We start from the raw sequence: 6,970 nt of genomic DNA on the forward strand, positions 1-6,970 counted from the left end.
GACACCAAAATTGCTGAGTTCTCAAATCTGAGCTTTCCTTAAATCTCAGCATCCTTCCCCTGAAGTAAGGCAGCTTCCATGAGCAGGTATTGACAGGTGTTCCTTGCCAAGGCCCAGATATGTAGAGACACCTCCTTCTACATGCAGATGAATGGCACCACCTTGTGTCATCATGTTAGCTGCCCCACAGCCAGCAGCATCCTTCCTTCACACACTTTTTCTTCCTCCCTTCCTCCCTTCCTCCCTTCCTTCCTCCCTCCCTCCCTCCCTTCCTTCCTTTTCTTCTTTCTTTTCCTTCCTTCCTTCCTTCCTTCCTTCCTTCCTTCCTTCCTTCCTCCCTTCCTCCCTTCCTCCCTTCCTCCCTTCCTCCCTTCCTCCCTTCCTCCCTTCCTCCCTTCCTCCCTTCCTCCCTTCCTCCCTTCCTCCCTTCCTCCCTTCCTCCCTTCCTCCCTTCCTCCCTTCCTCCCTTTCTTTCTCTCTCTCTCTCTCTCTCTCTCTCTCTTTCTCTCTCTCTTTTTCTCTCTCTCTTTCTCCTTCTCTCCTTCTCTTTTTTTTCCCTCCTAATTATCCTCTCTGAGAACTAAGCAATTAGTTTAGCTGTAATGTAAACCGCTTTCTGGGGATGGCAGCCAAGCCCTGTTTCTCTTTGGCATATATTACAACATAAACCAGCACCAGCTCCTTACAGGCCCTTACAGACCACTTCCCTTTCAGGTCCATACCTTACTTGTCTTCCTCTTCATCCCAAGGCCTGTGCATTTCCTTGCCACTTGTCACTGGCACAACTGCAGGTCCCCAGGAAAAGTGCCTCTGCCCCTCAGAGGATGTTGTGCAGCAGGCAGCACACAGGACTTCATTTGGTGGGATCTGCCAGGTGATAGAAATCCATCTGCAGAACACACCCGATGGAACGATTTTCCTCTCTGTTCCTGAGAAACACCCGACTTAAAGTAATTTCATCCTTGGAGGCACATTCAGTTTTATTCTAGATCAGTGTTAAAATGAAACTGCACGGAAAGCACACTGTGCTGTTGAACAGAAGGATGCAGAGCTGCTGGAGCACACCCAGAGGAATGCCTCCAGGATGATCAGAGGGCTGGGACCCCCTCCTACGGAGAAGGCAGGCTGAGGGAGCTGGGCTTGTTCAGCCTGGAGAAGGGAAGGCTCTGGGGAGACTTCACCGTGGCCTTGGAAGGACCTTACAAGCAGGAGGGGGGACTGATTTTTCACATGGTCTGACAGTGATAGGACAAGGGGAATTGTTTTAAACTAAAAGAGGGGAGATAGTGGTGAGCTGTTAGGAAGAAATTCTTCCATCAGAGGGCAGTGAGGCCCTGGCACAGCTGCCCAGAGAAGCTGTGAGTGCCCCATCCCTGCAGGTGCTCCAGGCCAGGTTGGATGGAGCCCTGCTCTACCCTGACCTGCTGGGTGGCACTGATCCCATGGCAGGAGATTGGGGCTGGGTGGGCTTTGAGGTCCCTTCCAACCCAACCATTATATGTCTATGATTCTCCCGTGCCTTGGAACAGATGTAACCCGACCAGGATCCAGAAGATGCCTCGACTCTCAAGATGTTCTTAGTTTATATGCTTCCAATCACACTAAAGTGAGATTAAATGAGCACACTGTTAAAGTCAAGCTTATTTTTAAGCACATTCCTAACCCCAATAACATGATCCCACACAAAGTACCTCAGAATTCCAAGTAAATTCTTTCCATTTGATTAAACAAAGGAGTCAACTTTGCAGAAGACAGTTTATTAAATATATGAGAATCGGTTGCTACACCTAATTACAGATAAAATACTGTGAGTAAAGCATGCACTTATCACAGACATCAATGACTATCTTGATTATCTATGAAATGACTTTTAATTCTGTAAGTTTAAGGCTGTACCAATGCAGATATCAAAAACAGAAATAAAAAGTCACACTGCGACAGTAGCAAATGTTGTAGGGACAGTGAAACCAACCTCTAAGGCAGCAGAACCAGACATGTTAAAAGATCATCACAGGGAGGTAAAAACAGAGCTGAAACGTGATAAACATCAGTGTATCTTTGGAATTTGCAGATTGGTGAATGTCATACTGCAGTTAACATACAGGTGAACTCATGCTTTACAAAAGCTCAATGACTGGATAACTGAGCACGGGATGAAATCCAGACCACTAAAAAAAATTCTCTTGGTTTTACTACCTTCTTACTGGGTGTACTTTTATGCTCAATCACAGAAGGAGCATTTTTCAGGGAAGACAAGGAGACATCCAGCTGATGTGTGCTGCAACAGGCAGCAGTAAAGCATCTCTTTCGTCCACCCCCAGTACAGTGGAGTATTTTGCAGCAGGGAAAAAAAGTACAACTGGCGCGAAAGTGTCACACGACATGGATGGTAATACTGTTCTCAATGACCTTAACCAATTTGAAATTCGCTTCTTAAAAATCTGCTGCAGAGAGATCAATGTGGCATCCACGTGAGTTCAGACCTATCCAGCCACCAAGTAAAAAGGGCTGGCAGACCTGGGAACCCGGCTGGGGACCTGGGGCTGAAGGAGGCTATGGAATCTTTCCTCATTTACTCCAGTGAAGCCTTTTTCTTTCTCTTCTTTTTTTCTTTTTCTTTCCAATCCATCATGAACCAGGTTTGGAGTTGAAAAGTTAGCTCTGAGCAAGGACTGTGGTTGACAATTTTCTTGACGTCTTCAGGAAAAAAGGATAAATAAATCCAGGAAACCTTCCCTCTCCCTGATATTCCGGATTTGCAAAGCCTAATGCATTAAAATGTATTAAAATCTTCCTTCTCTCTCACAAGCCACTGCATATATAAATTCCCAAATGCAGAGGCAAGAGGTCAGTGTGAGAAGGTCCCACAGGAAAACTGCATTTTTAGTGTCAGAAATGCATCACTGCTCACTCTCATCTCCTTTAGCAGCACAGCTAGAAACACAACAGCGTTTTACTTCATTATTTAATAACAAAAACAAACAAACAACAACAACAACAAAAAAACCCACACAAGAAGCTTTTCCTTCACCACAGCACACTTGGGACGAAATGCAATTACAAGAGCTTATGGTATCACACTGATGGGGTGGTGGCACCTAATCCACTACAGCCTTAACATCAGCCCCTCTGCTTCTTGAAACCAAGAACTGTGGTGAAAAGTGAAGCAATGCCAGGAAAACTGCTGACACAACGCAGGCAGCAGGCCAAAACCTAATGCCACGTCTGCATCTGTAGAACAACAACTGGATTTCCAGCTTGCCAAGAGCTGAATTAGATGGTACTGCTTGCTTTTCTGGTTCAAATCTACGCTGAAGACAATGCAGACATATCTACAGTCAAAGTGAAGGTGGGAATATACAACTCCAGTTCTCCAGGAACCTGACACACCTTTGGCAGGTTGGGTCAGTGTGTGGGAAGGAGCTACAATGACCAATTATTTCTGCAATTGGAGGGACTGGGGAGACTAAGACCTAGCTATAAAGGGAAGAAATGCAAGGAATAAGACTCTTTGCCACTGCCTTGCTTACCTAATTTTAGGGCCACGCAGGCAGGTGTTCTGTGGAGCAAAAACTCCTCACTGCACTGCTGGAGATGTGTTCGTGTCTACGTGGCTGCTATAGACCAAAACCAACAGAGGAACACAGTGCAGCTGGTCTCAGCTGGAAGAATGCATCTGAAGAAGCCGTTGGATTTTAGAGCAGTAAGATGGCCCTTTATTTCTGAGGAGAGCCATATTGCATCCAAGAGAGGTGCAGAGATGGGCAGTAAGAATGAATTCCATCCTTCGTGTCCCAGTCACACAGCTTCTTCTGGAAACCCAGCATTCTGATTTGAAAACCTCCTCAAGGTGTTCAGCAGACTTCCACCTTTCAGTAGAGACACACAGCTGATGGCTGTGGCCTTTTGTTGTTTCCATATACGACAGTCCTTTCAGAGCAGATGAGGTGCAGCTGATGGTGGCACGGATCTGTGGCAGATCACACTTTCCCCCACAGCTTGTTTCTGTTGTACAAATACAATATGGTACCATTTCAGCCTGTCAAAATCTTAGTGAAGTCAAAATTAATTCTGTGTACGAGTGTACTTGCTATACTGCCAGATTCTAAGAGGAAGGTGGAAAAGGAGCTGAAAATGTGGTGTCAGAATTTTGATAAACCTGGCTCGTCTGACATGAAAGCAATTGGGAAGAACTGAGACCAAAAATCTTGGGCTTGAATTTCATCCAAGGCTCATTTGGCAGCAAAGCTTCAGCAGAGGCGGGGAAAGGCCTGGAATCCACCACTTGACCAGGCTGACACTTGTTTGCAGGAGCAGGATCACAGCTGCTAGGAGAGCTGGCAGTTTCTTAGGGTAATCAGAGGGCTGCTTTCATTTGCAGGCATTTTTAGCAAGCCCTGCAAGAGCTCTCACAGGCTTGGCTAATGGCTGGATCTGCTACCCACAGGAACGTTTTTGGGTGCTGCACATTCCCTCTTACACCCTCACACCCCCAGCTGGCAGGTGGCTGCAGGAGCCTTTAGCTTTATCAAGGCAGTTGGTTGGGCACCTTTATTTTTTCATTCTGAATTAAAATTAACAAGAAGATGCCCCCAAGGAAAGATGCAGAGCTCGATAATTTGCTTCTATACTTCTTTTTTTTTTTTTCTTTTAAGCATCAAGCTGATAAGGGGTGAATGGCTCAGAGGAAGACACGAGATGTTCTGCACCTCCTGTCTACCACAGCACGTTGGCTCCTCCAGGAGGCACTGCACACTGCTTTAACATAGGAAACAACAGCAGAACGCATAGATTTACCATGACACACACAGAAATACCTGCTGACTGCCATAGCACAGCTCTCATTTTTCAGTCATGGTGATCACAGCAGCAATGGTTAGCATCTCTACGAGCACCACGTAATTGTGTGGATGTCAGAACATCTAGATAACATGCAGAACCTCAACAGCAGCACCAGCCAATGATACAATGCCTAGAAATAGAATCGTTTGGCAGAGCAGTGAATCTTTTAACACCTTTTTAATACAAAAGATTTAAAATCTACTTTTTTACAAACTGATCTTACAAAAGTTGTGTTTAGGCGGAGTTAGAAAAGGTGGCATGTGGAAGCTACCCTCAGACACAGGTTTAACTCTGAGAATCAAGTGGTCACTCACAACAATTCCCACTCGTTGCCAGTGGATGATGTGCTGTACCAGCTATGCTTAAGCAGAACACGCTTCTGAACTGCTATTTTGGGAGAGACAGTCCTAATCTTGTCAATTTTCCGAATGGGAGAAAACACATTCACATTAAAAGATTAGAAAGATTAAACACTGCATGCAGGGAAAGATAAAAGTATTACTGTAACTGTTTTTCCCTAACACTACTCACCATGATAGCTGGGGTTGTCATAGCAAAAACATTTTTCGAAGGCAGAATTAAAGTCAGCAGATAATTAAAACAAATGGGAAAGATTTTCTAATTCCAGTGTAAAACAAAGTAGGATAATAAAGGATGGCTTAAAGATGAGGATTATGCTTGCCTTCTTTAGGAAAAAAACACAAACACACAAAAAACAACCTTTTGTGTTTGCCAGGCTTTTCCACTGCCTTCCTACTACCTTCACTACACTCAGATGTTTTGCTGTTTCTTTATGTCCTGAATAACTTGGTCTGCCTGATGGGTCTCGAGATGACCCTGAGGTATGCAGGTCATGCACACACAGACAAGCCCTGACAACGAAGCAGTGGCTGTGTGATGTCCTCTCCTGCCCGTTTCAGACCCAACTGTGACAACAAGGTGGGTGGAAACACGAGGCCCGAGGGTTCATTCCTCACTGAGCTCCATAGGGCTGGCACCCAGCACTGCCCACCAGCAGCACTGGGGCTTGTGGGCACTGCCATCTACTTCTCCCCACACCAGGTTGCAACCTCTCCCATCACATTTTGTGTCATGATTTGTCTGTGAGTCTTGAATGCCACGGGGATTTCTGCTCTGCCTTTTACACCCCCACACACACACACCCAGCCTTGAGCAGATGCATGGCAGTAGAAGGGAAGGAGGAATCCTGGCAGGAGCAATGTGGAGCAGACCTGGCACTACTTAAAGCCACACGTGATTTAGGCCAGCTGAGAACACGCTGTAATGATGCAGAAGACAATCTCAGCAGGATCACAGCCTTCACAAATTCTAGGCATGAGGAACACGAGTCTTCTCTGTTCATAAAAAGAACAGCTGAAATGGTGAAGATAGCATCAGTAAAATTAATGCTGAGAGTTTATTTTGTGTAGTGTAAGAATAATACAGCATTTGTGAAAAGCATTTTATATTTTCTTGATTCTTTTCCTCTTGCTTGGCAGTTTGGTTATCTGCCTGATGTTTATGGACTGTGCAAAACAGAGCTAGCCAAAAATCCCAAAGGTTAGGAATCCCCAGGCAGCATGAAAGTCAGCATCAGAGATAGCATCCACCACACAAAATCCCAAACACCGTGAATGAATCTTCTATTAATTACAACAGATCAAACAAAAATCTGAAACGTACTCATTTTTTCAGAGACTGCTGTGAAATGAATGCTGAGCACCAGAATAAAAGAGAAGGTAGAAGTGTCTTAATCCCCTGGAAACAGTAAGTCCATTTCCACTGCACAGACAGCTCATTTAATGGCACTGTATAATAAAACAATTTTTGTCTGTATTACCGAACAACATTAAACAATTCAGTGAGAAAACAGAAAATAAATTCCTGATTTGAGACATAGATTATAGAGACTGTTAAAACTCACCAGTTCATGTAACAGGCAAATTTTGTGCCAAACTGATTTTTTCCCATCAGATTAGGAGTTAAAGCTTTAGACATCCCCGTTGCTTTGAGTATATTCCAGCAAATGGCTATTGTCAGACTTTTCAACAAGCTCACAGACGTCTCCAAGCTGTGGGGCTTCCCAGCTTCCTGCTCTGTGCTGTGGTCAGTGCCTCTCTGCTGGTTT

Source organism: Cyrtonyx montezumae, unplaced genomic scaffold (genome assembly GCF_038088225.1).
Source record: "Cyrtonyx montezumae isolate F1298 unplaced genomic scaffold, pur_monq_1.0 scaffold_34, whole genome shotgun sequence".
Taxonomy (NCBI): domain Eukaryota; kingdom Metazoa; phylum Chordata; class Aves; order Galliformes; family Odontophoridae; genus Cyrtonyx; species Cyrtonyx montezumae.